The sequence below is a fragment of the Equus przewalskii genome, chromosome 7 (genome assembly GCF_037783145.1).
Source record: "Equus przewalskii isolate Varuska chromosome 7, EquPr2, whole genome shotgun sequence".
Classification (NCBI taxonomy): Eukaryota; Metazoa; Chordata; class Mammalia; order Perissodactyla; family Equidae; genus Equus; species Equus przewalskii.
Window position 1 is genome coordinate 70861920 of NC_091837.1, and position 13800 is coordinate 70875719.

Consider the following 13800-nt stretch of genomic DNA (forward strand, 5'->3'; position numbering starts at 1 on the left):
AGCTGCTCTAGCTGATCTCTGCTTAACCAACCTGCCAGGTTAACAGTGACTCCCCAGGCGCTCTGTGGACTGTACCGACCAATGCTTGTGTCTATAGTGCCTGCTCTTGACTACTGCTGCACTTCAAGGCTTAGGGGTCAACCCCATGGGCAGGTGGTGAAGTTTGTGCACTCCGCTTCAGTGGCCTGGGGTTCACAGGTTAGAATCCTGGGCACAGACCTACACGCCGCTCATCAAGCCATGCTATGGTGGCACCCCACATGGAAGAATTAGAATAACTTACAACGAGGGTATACAACTATGTACTGGGGCTTCCGGGAGAGAAAAAACAAAAAAGCTTACATGACACCTACGCTTATTGTAACTGTGAAATTTAACTAAATACTACATAAACTGATGAAATATGAGTACACAAAGGAAGGAAGTTGGTTCTATGAAAGTAAGTTTGAATATTTCGGAAAGATTTGACCATGGGAATCTAGCAAAAACCTGCTATCTAGTTAGAATTAGAATGGACAGTAAAAATTTGGAAAGTCTTAACAATCTGGAATGATGATTGGGACTGAAGGATTCTGCAGAAAGTGACTTTAAAGTGTCTTCCCGGATGTCTTTAAGTTCTCACTATATTGAAAAAAACCCAAACTAGAACTCATAGATGAAGCATCATGCATGTGGCTGATGCAAAAAAGACAACTCAAAAAACATCAACTAGTGGGTCCATATTCAAAGAAAAGGCCATAGCCCTATATTAAAGATTGATAAATTCTATATTTTAAGATAAAATAAAATATTTGAAGTATGTATCATCTTTTATAATTCTGCTTTAACCAACTTCTCCCATTAATTTTTTAAATCCAGTCCCAATCTCGCAAATAAGAGGGCTTTTCTGTATTTCATTTAATCTTCACAGTAATCTTGAGAGGCAGGTTTCATTATGCCCATTTTAGAGAAGGGGAATTGGAGCTTAGAGTAATGTAAAAATTCACCCAAGACAAATCGTTAGTAGTGGCAGAGTGGAGTTCCAGACTGCAAACTCTAACCTTTCCATCATCATGTTCTAAGTCTGTATCCAGCTCCTAGACAGTGTCCTGCGTGCTGAGCAGATAAGGACACACTGTGTAGGCATTTCAGTTTGAAGCATCAATATCTTCCCTTCAGTCCCTTCCCATCCTAAAGATCTTTGCTGGCTTAATATAATGATCCATAATCCATCTGTTGATCATAGATGGATTGACACACTTTGTGGGAGGAAGAAAAAAAGGCTTCATGGTCAACATTGCCCACTTCAGCTTTACTAAGAGAATGTCTACGCCCTGTGATACCAATGACCCGAGTGACATTCCAGAAAGGGCTGGGGAGCTCCAGGGGACCGTGTCCTCCTCCCGCTGCAGTCAGGGCTGCTCCGCCCGCAGCTGGCCCTTACCTGCGGCGGTCACGTGTGACGGGCGGCGGGAGGGCTGGAGCGCTGTTCCAGGGCGACGCGGAGGTTCCCGGCGTGGTAGCCAGAAGAGATGACTCGGCTCAATTTTCCCAATCCTGAATTCCTAGCACAGAAGGGAAATGAGAGGGTGAAGCAGGGTCTGTTCAGGATAATGGGTCAGCACCGTGCTGGAAAGTGAGAATCATATGAGGGGGAAAAAAAGGTTTATATGGTATTGGGGTGGAGGAGGGAATCTCCCTCTGAAACAGACAAGGTTGTTCTAGGTGCCGCACAAGCGATGCGTTACTTCCCCAAACTCTGCTGAGAGCTCCCCCTCCTCCGGGTTGCCGTGTTTTCCCGTGAGGATTGGCGCTCCGCCTGCCCTTTGCCGCCACTAGATGGCGCCATCACCCAATGGACGGGTTCCAGGAGCCTCGGCACAGCCGCAGCTGCAGCGCTTCCTGCCATAATCCTGTTGGAGCAGCATTTAATCCAAGGATGGGACACTGTGTTCCAGGCCACGCGGGCTCATTGTGAGTGATTGGTGCACCAACAACTCGAGCTTTAACCGTGCATGCCCCTTCCTGCTCAACAAACACCACAGGTCCTGAAAGAACCGATTTCAATTCTCGCGAATTTAAATGATTTATTGATAAAACAATAACCAAAAAAACCTAAGAATAACAGTACTTGCAGAATAGGGGAGGCTCCCTCACCCCATCTCTCCTCCTTCCCTGGATTCTCCAACCACGTGCATAAGTCTATTTATCAATAATTATTTATTGTCTGGCTCCATGTTGGGTAATGTGGGCGATGTCCTAAAATTTAAAAAAATTACATTTTCAAAGACCTCGGAGCTTATTTTTATGCTAACAGATAACATTTATTGAATTTTTCTATGTGCCAAACATTGGGGTAAATGTCACACAGACTGTCTTGTTTGATTCTTACAGCAAACCTGAGGCAAGTACTCATTATGATCCCCATTGTAAGGAAGGGGAAACTGAAGCACCGAGAGATGACCTTGCCAAAAGTCATGCAGTTTGTTAGTGGCAGAGTTAGAATTCAACCACAGGCGGTCTAATTCCCGAACTTAGATGCTTCACCACAATGCTATGCAGTGGGCAAGTTTGGGAAATCTAACTAGGAGATAAGTGGACAATGTAAACCAGAGAACTATGTCAGAGTGGAAGGTTGAAGGCGAAAAGGGAAGGGAAAGAAGACTGATGTTCTTGAGAAAACAAGAAGAATGAGGCTAAAACAAAACCATCTTTGGATTCCGTCCACAATGCACCACTGGTGACCTCTGAATGTGCAGTGTCAACCATGACGGAGAAAGGAACCTAGCACAACCAAAAGGACCTACAGTTAGAATATACAGCTATGTGCTGGGGGGCTTTGGGGAGAAGAAGAAGAAGAAAAAAAGAAGATTGGCAACAGATGTTGGCTCAGGTGCCAATCTTTAAAAAAAAAGAAAGGAAGCTAGACTGCAAAGTTAAGGGGCTATGTGGAAAGAGGAAATTGAGCTATCTTTCTGCAAAAGGAAGGCAATAAATAGACTGAAGCGACAGCCAGGCCAAGTAAAGGCATTTTGGTTTTCTTGTAAACTTTTAAAAACAGAATCAAGCCTGGGCATGTTTGAAAGCAGTTGCAAGGGAGACCTAAGATGTGCTGGTGCGAGTAGCGAAAAGTGGACTAGGAAGACGTGAAGGGAGGGGCGGAGGGCGCAGGGGAAAGTGTCAGTTGTAGAAAGGAGGAGAGATGCCCCCCTTTGTCTGAAACTGGAAGGCAACCATAGAGATGGAGATACGTCATCATGAAAATGAGAAGGATGCGTGAGTTCAGTTCTTCCAAGTCAGCCTTAATCTTGTCAGTAAATCCAGAGGTGGGTTATCCCCTAGGAGTGGGATAGGACTTGAGAGGACATATTCTTATACTGAACTAATCCATGTAGTGCTTAGAATGACCAAAAAGCAGATCAAATTAAACCACACAGGGCCAGCCTGGTGGCCTAGCGGGTAAGCTTGCATGCTCCACTTCGGAGGCCCGGGGTTCAACAGTTTGGATCCCAGGTGCGGACATATGCACCCCTTATCAAGTCATGGTGTGGCAGGCGTCCCACATACAAAGTAGAGGAAGGTGGGCATGGATGTTAGCTCACAGCCAATCTTCCTCAGCAAAAAAAACAGGAGGATTGGCAGTGGATGTTAGCTCAGGGCTAATCTTCCTCAAAAAAGAAAAAGTAAAAAAAATTAAAATAACCCAGAAGACAGAGGCTGCTGGAGAAGGGAACTCACTGCAGTTTAAGGATGCTCAGCCAAATCTCACTGGGGAACCAGGACTGAAATTCACCCCCACTGCATGGACAGAAACACAAGAGGTATGCTATTAATGACCCCTTATGTCTAAAGTTTCCTTATGCAGTATTCAGGTTTTAAGAGATTTGTTAGAGAAGTAATGTCTTCCTCATTTGCCAAATAAGAAAACTAAAATGCAGACAAGTTTTCCTGTTTGGCTTCAAGCCACAAAGAAAATCAGGGGCAGAATCAGAATTGGTACCCAGGAATCTTACTGATCCAACTTGAGCTTTATTAAACACTTCCCACAAAGGGCGTGGACACAGCTAATGGCCCCAGAGAGTCCCAGACACAGCACAAACTTGGCAAGCATCCAAACCAGGTCATGATGCCCCGAGAGAACTAAGATCCTCCTAACATGGCCTTAGGACAGCACGGTTCTTCTGAGAATTTGAGGGGAACGTTGATAATTTGATTGCAATATTTTCACTTACTGATGACATGATGTCCTTTGCACGCCGTAATGATTTAATTTTATTGTTTAATGGCTCTATTTTCATTCTCAATTAAGATTTCCTTATTGTCAGAAGTACACTGGGGCTGATGCAATGGGAGAAATAAAAGAGGGTGATTATTTAGTCTACATTACTGATGAGAAGGGCAACAGGCAGAATGAAATCAATCAACAATTCGCTTTTGATTTAGACTTGGGAAATGGTGAGAAATGACAGTCACTGATCAAAATGGTTTCTCTCTAGTGTCAGGATTTTCAGAAGACCCTCTTTCTGTGATGGTACATGGTCTAATACGGAAACTTGTCTAAAAGGGATGGTTTTTAGTTTCCTCTCTTCCATCTTCTTTCTGGAAATACTCCCAGGTCAAGCCAAACCCTCTCTTGAGTTTCATTTCGAGAAAGAAAATGAGCTGCCTGCTCAGCCACAAATTGGGAATACCAACTTCTCTTTCATTCATTCTTCAAATGTTTATTGAGATCCTACTTTCAACAAGGCAGAGAGCTTGTCAGGTGGCACAATGCTCAGACTGTGCCCTCCAGGAGAACGGACCAGGAGAGGACCTGAGACATGGTCTTACGTGTCTCTGGGAATCAGTAAGTGCCATAGAGAGGAGCTGACGAAGAGCATGGAGTCAGGGGCAGTCCACCAGGATATCCTTCATAAAAGAAGGAATGTCTGCACCTGGGCTTCCCAGGAACAGAGTTGAGCAGGGAGAGACAGAGAAGGAAGGCATTGTAGGAGGCAGGTGTGGCACGGGCATGGGGGCCCAGCTGGATGCCGCCGGATGAGCCGGGTAACCTCATGCATCCCAAACTCTTCCACAAGCCACTTGCACCAAGCCCAGAGCCTTGGGAGGCTCTTCTCAAACTTCAGCCCCCATTTGCTTCCCTCTCCGCCACATACCTGGTTTGTTCTAATGTAAAAGCAATGGTCTTTTTGTCCCAAATCTTGAGGAAAGTGGATGCCATAGGGAGAAGCACCAGATTTATCCCTCGGCTTCCCATACCCTCTGGCCCAGGGAAGCAGCCGCCTCCCGATGCCCAGACGGGAAGTGAAGCGAAGGCTCTCCAGTTCTACCGACTCTGTGAACGGAAAGCTGCTCTCAGCCATTTCCTTGTCCAACCCACTGTCTGGTCTGTCTGTCCTGCCTTCTGTTTTCCTGACTTTATTACTTGGCAGTCATTATCACTACTGGAATGAAAGCATAAGTTCAAGTTCTTCCATAGGTAACCGGAGATGATCTCTGAAAACGGTTCACTATTCACTTGACCCAGAAAACCCTGCAAAATCATGCAAATCAAGAGCTTCGCATCTCCATGTTCTCGTTAAGAACATCTGTGAAACTGCCCAGACCATCAAAGGTACACATATCTGAAAAGCCACCAAGTCTCTGAAAGATGACACTTTGCAGAAGCAATGCATGCCACTCCATCTAACAATGGTGGAGTGCCCAGGCCAAAGAGTGGAGCTGGACACAGGGCCAGGGGCCCCGAAAGAGTACTGAGTTTTTGCCTTATGTGCTTGAAAATGCAGAGGAATGCTGAACTTAACAGTTTAGATGTTGCCTCTCTGGGCATAGAGTTCATTTAAGAACAAAGTCCCCAGGATGCGTCTCTGGATGTCCAGAGCTCCTGGTCCGCTTAACCCCTCCGTGAGCTCCTCCTGCCACACTGAGATGATCTTTACTGAGAAAGAGAGGATTGTTGCACAGAAGAAAAAATATCGCAGAAGAGACAAAAACTTAGGGCTCTGGAATCAATTCAGCATAAGATGAATGCAAATAAAATTTTTAAGAAACAGTTCAAGTTTAAACATCATTTCTGAGACATTAATTACTCCCACACGATCACCAATACCCCTACTTCCAAAAAATAATCATAAACTTACAGAAACATTTTTACATAACCACCTGGTTCAATCTATAGCAACCAATAAACTGTGCTGAACTGCAATGTTTAATAGAACCAGTAGAATCCGGAAAATGTTCTGTGCTGTCTTACCTGAGCGAGGCAATGAGGAACCATGTGCAACTGGCTTCCAGTTCATTCTGAGGAAAGGCAGACGTAACTAATCCTGGGAACATCGCTGTTCTTTAAGCAAGCTTGGGGCTGACTGTAAGCCACATTTTGTCCTTGAAGATGAAACATAGAACAGATTAGAGTTTTATCACCAGAGAGAAATACATAATAAGACCTTTTCAGGCTATCTGCCCCTGATAATTGCTAGAGATACATTTCAGGCCATGCTGTTTGGCAAACTTTGAAGATTCTCATGTTAGTTTCTATGTCTGCAAGGGCCCAGTGAGAAAGCTACACGTGCTTTACTGTTGAAGAGAATAGGATCAATAGACAGCACTGTGAGAGGCCAGATCAACCCCACAGACATGACCACGTGTCATTTCGTGCCTGCTCTTAACGTTCTAAAGCATCCTCATGCTAGTTGTCATTCTGTCCTTCCAGTCCTAGGAGGAGGTCATTCTCATCCCTTGTTGACAAGTAGGGAAACTGAGGGGCAGGCAGACTGGGTGGGGGACTTGCCCAAAGCCTCAAAGCTTGTTGTTTTTTTTTTAAAGATTTTTTTTTTAATTTTTCCTTTTTCTCCCCAAAGCCCTCCAGTTCATAGTTGTATATTCATTGTGGGTCCTTCTAGTTGTGGCATGTGGGACGCTGCCTCAGCGTGGTTTGATGAGCAGTGCCATGTCCGCGCCCAGGATTTGAACCAATGAAACACTGGGCCACCTGCAGCGGAGCGCGCGAACTTAACCACTCGGCCAGGGCGCCAGCCCCCTCAAAGCTTGTTGACGGCACTGGGGTCTATGTGTCTGTCTTCCTCTCCTGCTTTGACCAGCCGGAGTTGTGTGGACCTTGTCACTCACCTCTGAAGGTCGTTCTTATTCTCAATAGCCTTCCTCCCTCCCATCCCTTCCACCTCCTCCCACCTGTTTTCCTCTCTGCCCTCTCCTCCACCTTCCTTGTTTCCATTTTCAGTTTGTTGTGGACATTGTTCAGTATGCTCCTTCCTCTTGATCTAACCATAGTCTCAGGGTTGCGTTTGCCTTCCCTTTGGTTTTACGTTTACAGGAGAATGCAGTAGAATCCCACTGAGTGACAAGTGTCTAGGCTTATATGACAATGAGAACAATGTCAGGCACAATTTGACCAACGGAACAATAGACCCATGTCCACAATTTTACAGTGTGTGCTGCCGTCATGAAAAATCCAGTCTATTATTAGGACAGCTGACTCTTCTTTGAGAGACTGGAGAAGACTATAGTAGTAGGATATTCTTTTATAGGGTCATGCACCGGTAACGATGTTTCAGTCAACAACAGACCGCGTATATGACGGTGGTCCCATAAGATCAGTACCATAGAGCCTAGATGTGTAGTAAGCTAGAGCATCTAGGTTTGTGTAAGTGCACTGTGATGTTTGCACAACGATGAAATCGCCTAATGCAGCATTTCTCAGAATGCATCCCCGATGTTAAGTGACGCACGACTGTGCAGCCACAACAGATGTATTTCAACAATCCCATCTTTGATCTCATAATGCCAGCCTCCCACCATAGCTCCATCGCATCCTTACAGCACCTTTCCCCATGTTATTCATTTAATTCCTCTGGAAAAGAACAAAAGAAGACCACTTCATTAACACCCATGTGTTCAGGAATCAACTCTGCAGGCGGTAGGTGCCCCGGGCCTGCAGCAGCTTCCTCTCCCTCCTGTTGGCCTCTGTTCCCTCAAGAGACTACACGTGAGATCATCCCCAGAAAGGAAGGGAAAGTAAGACAAGCAGATCACTCAGTTTTACCCACTGGGAATTTTTTTGTAGCTTTAAGTATTCTTGTTCTTACTCTTTCTCGTAACTTCTGGTAAATGAAAGTTGACCACAGTTGAACATAGAGAAAATTTCAGATCTTAGAATCAACCACTATTACCTGTCAAAATGAATGTCTCTTGGTACAATCATTTTGGAGGGGAAGTTGACAATATTATCAAAAGTCTGTGTACATGTGTCCTTTGACTCAGTGTGCCAATGATCATTTACCTAGGGCTGTGGTGATTTTCTGCAAATTAGAAAAAGGAACTCCTTCCTCAAGATGTTTTATGTCTATTTGCCAGAAAATTATCATAATAAGTATTTAAATTTAGTTATTCTGTCTACCAAGTGACTGGTGCCCACGCAGATGAGGCACTTTGCGCAGTGTACAAGCTATGCAACTGTATGCATTGGCCCAGTTACCTTATGAATACATATGAAAGATAATGTCAAGATACATGTGAAAATGTGTTCGTTGAAACATTATTTGTAATAGCAAAAAATTTTTGCAAATGTCCATCAGCAGGAGACAGGTTAAATAAATAAATTAGGGTAGCTTTATACAATGGAATACTGTAGTTGTGCTGAAACAAAGAGATTTTCAAGATATATTATTAAGTGAAAAAAGCAAGGTGCAGAGAAGAATATATTATAATTCAATGTACATAAATTTTTAAAAGGCAATGGAAAACCCAGCAGCGCGGCGGTTAAGTTTGCACACTCCGCTTTGGCGGCCTGGGGTTCTCTGGTTCGGATCCTGGGTGCGGACATATGCACTGCTTGTCAAGCCATGCTGTGGCAGGCATCCCACATATAAAGTAGAGGAAGATGGGCATGGATGTTAGCTCAGGGCCAGTCTTCCTCAGCAAAAAGAAGAGGATTGGTGGGAGATGTTAGCTCAGGGCTAATCTTCCTCAAAAAAAAAAAAAATGTATACTGACATAGCCAACTTTTTTCTCAAAAGACACACAAGGAATCATTACCAGGAGTCTCCTGGGAGGAGAATAATTGGGTAAGGAAGGAAGCTTTTAGTTCAAATGTGTACTTTTCTGTATTGTTTGAATTTTCTTACCCAAAGAATTTATTGCTTTCAATGTAAAAAATCAATAGGGATTCTCAGAATAGAAAGTTACAGCTCTTTTTTTTCCTTGCACTTCTTCTCCCCAAAGCCCCCTGGTACATAGCTGTGTATTTTTAGTTGTAGGTCCTTCCAGTTGTGGCATGTGGGACGCCACCTCAGCATGGCCTGATGAGTGGTGCCATGTCCACACCCAGGATCCAAACTGGGGAAACCCTGGGCCACTGAAGTGGAGCATGCAACCCCAACCACACGGCCACAGGGCTGGCCCCTGGACTTTTAAGCATTATTTTTTAATGGCTGTGCACATCCCCCAACAGCCTACATTAAAAAATAAACTGCAGGGTTTTTTTAAATAGCAATAGGTCCAAGGAGGGGAAGCGGGAAGAGGCTGAGGGGAGGCAGGAAGGCAGACAGCTCTCTGTACCTCTGCTCTTAGGCCATTTTCACATCTCAGTTCTTGCTTCTGAAGACAAACAAATACTAAATTCATTTCTCTATTAAACAACTAATATATTTAATCATAGAACAAGAATATCATTAATCTCTCTTTCTTTTATTAATTCAGTTCTAGTCAAGCGTGAACTCAAAGCTTCCAGAGTTGCCATCTCTTAAATTCTGGGGAACCTGTGAGAAAGCTACTGGTGGCGTGCTTCCCTCATTTTACAGTGCTAAGTGGGTGTAGAAGAAGGAGGTTGGCCGGCTTCTCATTTTGATTTTGGTCCCTAGAGAAAAGAGAAGCCTAGCTTTCTATTTGCTCCTGAATTTAAGCCCCTATTAGAATAAAAATAAAGCTGAATTCATTATTAAAAATTTTATGCTAAGAATTCACTCCCCCGAATGAATATTTATTTAGGCTACACGTACATTGTTCCCAAAAAAGAGGATGAAAAGGAAAAGATTTTTCTTGGATGAGCAGAAATGACGTTTAATATAATTAAGTAACATAGCAACCCCAAATCTAACAATAGAGTGACATTTATCTCTTAAAAAAAGAAAAAAAAGAACTATTTGTATTTCTTTTTAAAAATTCCCTTTGGGAACGGATGTAGGAGGAAAGCACTCTGAGTGTTAGAATTTTACAGAATGTTTTTCTACTTTGGGGTTTTGTATTTTGAATCATTTGTTCCAGTGTCAAGGGCATCAGACCTTGATTTTGATCACAACTTATACACATTTTGTTTATAAGTCACACACACTGCGTTCTTCTACACATCGGGCGGTAGAGTTTAAACGCTGAACTCACTCCAGGGCAACGTCTTCTCGGACACGTGAGTGTAACAACTACGCCTTTACACTGTGCTGCTTCTGTTTGGAGACTGAGTATGTAGAGCCCAGCATCAATTTGCTGACTGCATTTGCCTTGGTTGCCCTGACTATGTCATTAAACAAACATTTATTCATTAAATAACCATTCATTGAGAGTCTCCTGGGTGCCAGGCTCTCTGGGTGCCAACACTAGCGCATAGGGAATGAAAACTATACAGATGAAGACGATACGATCCCTGCCCTCAGACAGGTCACAAGCAGGCAGGCCATGGTTCTTCCGTCCTGTGTCCATTATGATGTTTGTCCCATCCAATCAGGGCTGGGACTGAAGAAAGTGAGAGAGACACCTAGGACAAAATTTTAGGAGACACACGCCCTCAGGGCTGTGCAAATGCAGATGGGTACCTGAGAGTGAGGGTCTCAGTAAATTTTGAGCTCCCGGGCTCCTGGCTTCACCCTTGCCCTGGCCTGCCAGTCTCCTAACCCGGCCACCTGGCTGCCTGACCTCCCACCTCACCTCTTCCCTTCTGCTGCCCTTCTCCCAAGTCACTGACACACTCACTCTCCTCTCAGCTCCTTCACTTCCCCGAAAACGTCTACACTCAGTGTCTATTTTTCATGCCTGGGAGTATGCAGCCCTCCCTGCACCCAGCCCTCATTTACCTGCTTCTTCCAGGCCTCGTTTGAACCGCACGCTGCAAGTCCTCCCCAGCCCTAACAGCCTGCTCAGTTTCTCCCTAGGCACCTGCCCTCCTGTAGCAGCGGCCAGCACGAGCCAATGTGTATTCAAACTACTGCCTGGGAACCCAGCTCCCCATCCTGGGTCGTGCGCCTGTAGGAAGCGAGGCTTGTATTCCCGTCTTTGTGGGACCTCGCTCCAAACCTGCATCACCCAGCACAGTGCCTTACACCTGGTGGGTGTCTTAGCCCACTCCAGCTGCTATAACAAAGTACCACAGACTGGGTGGCTTGACAACAAACAGCTATTTCTCCCAGTTCCGGAGGCTGGGAAGTCCATGATCAAGGTGCCAGCAGATGTGGTGTCTGGTGAGGGCTGGCTTCCTGTTTGCAGATGGCCGTCTCCTGGCTGTGTCCTCACATGGTGGAGAGCAGATAGAGGAAGCAAGCTCTCTCCTGTCTCGTCCTGTAAGGGCGCTAATCCCATTCCTGAGGTCTCCTCTCTCATGACCTAATCACCTCCCAAAGGCTCCACCTCCAAACACCACCATCCTACTGGCGACTAGGTTTCAACATAAGAATTTTAGGGGGACACAAACCTTCAGTCCATGGAGTGGGCTTTTAGCAAATGATTGCTCCATTTGTCTGAATCTTTACAATCTTCAGCACATTTTTAGTGTTGCTTTTCACTTCAACAAAAGCAAACACTGGTTTGAGGTGTCACAACACTCTAATTCTACAGAAATATAACAGGAATTATAAGGAGTCAGCTTGCTAAAAAACGCATTTTCTTATTTCCCAGTGGCTAATAAATGCAATGGTAGCTTAAGCAAAGGGGCGTTTGTTTAGCACTAATTTCATTTGTGTGTGGGGGGGTGGTAAATTGTTTATGACGATAGGCTTTCTCTTTGTTGTATAAAAGATGGTCACTGGCTGAAGGTCTCCACAGCCATTTCTCAGGGTAACACGACTATTAAATGACTTTTAATAAAGAATTACACGGGTGACTTTCTTCAAATTGGACAACACAGCAATAACAGGATCTTCTCTTTACTGATGATGATAATGTGGCGTGGGATAGAATTAGATACAGCCAATTTAAGTAAGCAGCATTCCCTATATATTACTAAGGCACACCACTTTGTCAGTGTGGGAAATTGCAACCCCTCCTCCCACATACTCGCCACAAATGGTCATCTAAGTGTGCAGTTAGGATGCTTCTCAAGATGGTGTCCTGGAGGAGTTAGTAGCCTGGGACTCTTAGCATAATTTTACTGATGGCATTTGCTCTATACAAGGCCACACTGGGTTGATCTATCACAGCTATCCTAATATCAACCCCACTCTGAGCATTTGTGAAATCCATCCTGGAATTAACTTAATGGCCAAAGGTTGAATTTGTCCAATCATTGGAACTAGGGAGTGGCCATCCCCTCTTCTTGCTCTTTCCTTGCAAGGACCTGCTGTATGGGACGTCCGTCTTCATGGTGTAACTTGATAATACAGCTTAGAGTTATAGCAATTTTGTAACATATTTATGCAAGCAAATTCAAAACGCTGAATGGAAAACCCTTATCTTTCTAGGAAGACCTTAGCCAAAGCCCTTTGTGATGTGTTTTTCCTCCTTCCTCATTCCACATCCAGACACCACTCCTCTTCCATCTAAAATATGTAATAATTAAAGTCAAAATGAACACTACATGCTAAATGTGGAACAGAACAGGTTTTTCTAGTCCACAGTGACTTTACTACTGCAATCAAAACATGCATTGTCAACCAGGAAAGTTTCCAGACTCAGAAGTCCTGGAGCACGTTCAGGAGATGTGCCTTGAAATGTAGCAAGGTTGCAGCCAGGGGTAAATAAAGAGAAGCTCACACTGTTCAGTAGATGTGCTTCTAGAAAGCTGTATAAAGACTGAAAGGCTGTAAAATCAATGAGTTTTTAAAATCAGTTAATTGGGAGTTGGTTGTGTTAGAGGAAATATGAATGAAGACTCATCAATTTTATCTGCTTCCAAGTTGTGAGTTTAGGGCTTTCTAAAAGTACGCAGGTTCCTCCAAAAATTAAAAATAGAACGACCTGATGATCAAGCAATTCCACTTCTGGGTACATATTCAAAGGAAACGAAATCGCTCTCTCAAAGAGGTTTCTGAACCCCCATGTTCATTGCAGCATTACTCACAGCAGCCAAAACATGGAAATAACTTAAGTGTCCATCAACAAGTGAATGGATAAAGAAGACATGTTGTAAATATATATATAGAATATTATTCAGCCATAAAAAAGAAATAAATCCTGCCATTTGCAACAACATGATGCCCTTGAGGCCATTATGCTAAGCAAAATAAGTCAGACAGAGAAAGATAAATACTGTATGATCTCACTTATATGTGGAATCTAAAAAAACTGAACTCGAGAAACAGAGAGCAGATTGGTGATTTCCCAGGGAGGGAGTGGGGGTGGGGGAAATGGGGGAAGATAGCAAAAAAAAAAAAAAAGAAGAAAAATATTTCATGACTCATGGAAATTACATGAAATTGAAATTTCAGTGTCCATAAATAAAGTTTAATTGGAATACAAATTAATTAATTAATTATAAAAAGTAGCCATCCAGTTCTTTGAGACTTAGGGTCCATGACTACAGACCTGAACTGCAGAGAAAGTGATGAAGGGCAATCCACAGAGATGTCACTCAGTACCGAGTACTCTGGGATCACACAGTTC

General features: G+C 43.9%; 1 protein-coding gene across 2 annotated transcripts in view; it reads right to left on the reverse strand.

Moving 5' to 3' along the window:
- MRO (maestro) overlaps positions 1 to 13800 on the reverse strand; it is a 34542-nt gene that overhangs the window by 13847 nt on the left and 6895 nt on the right. For both annotated transcript variants that reach the window (XM_070627598.1, XM_008507516.2), the window contains exons 2-3: positions 6233 to 6363; positions 1424 to 1544 (exon numbers count right to left, since the gene is read on the reverse strand). The gene's annotated coding sequence lies outside the window, so the exon portion shown is untranslated. The remainder of the gene's footprint in view (positions 1 to 1423; positions 1545 to 6232; positions 6364 to 13800) is intronic.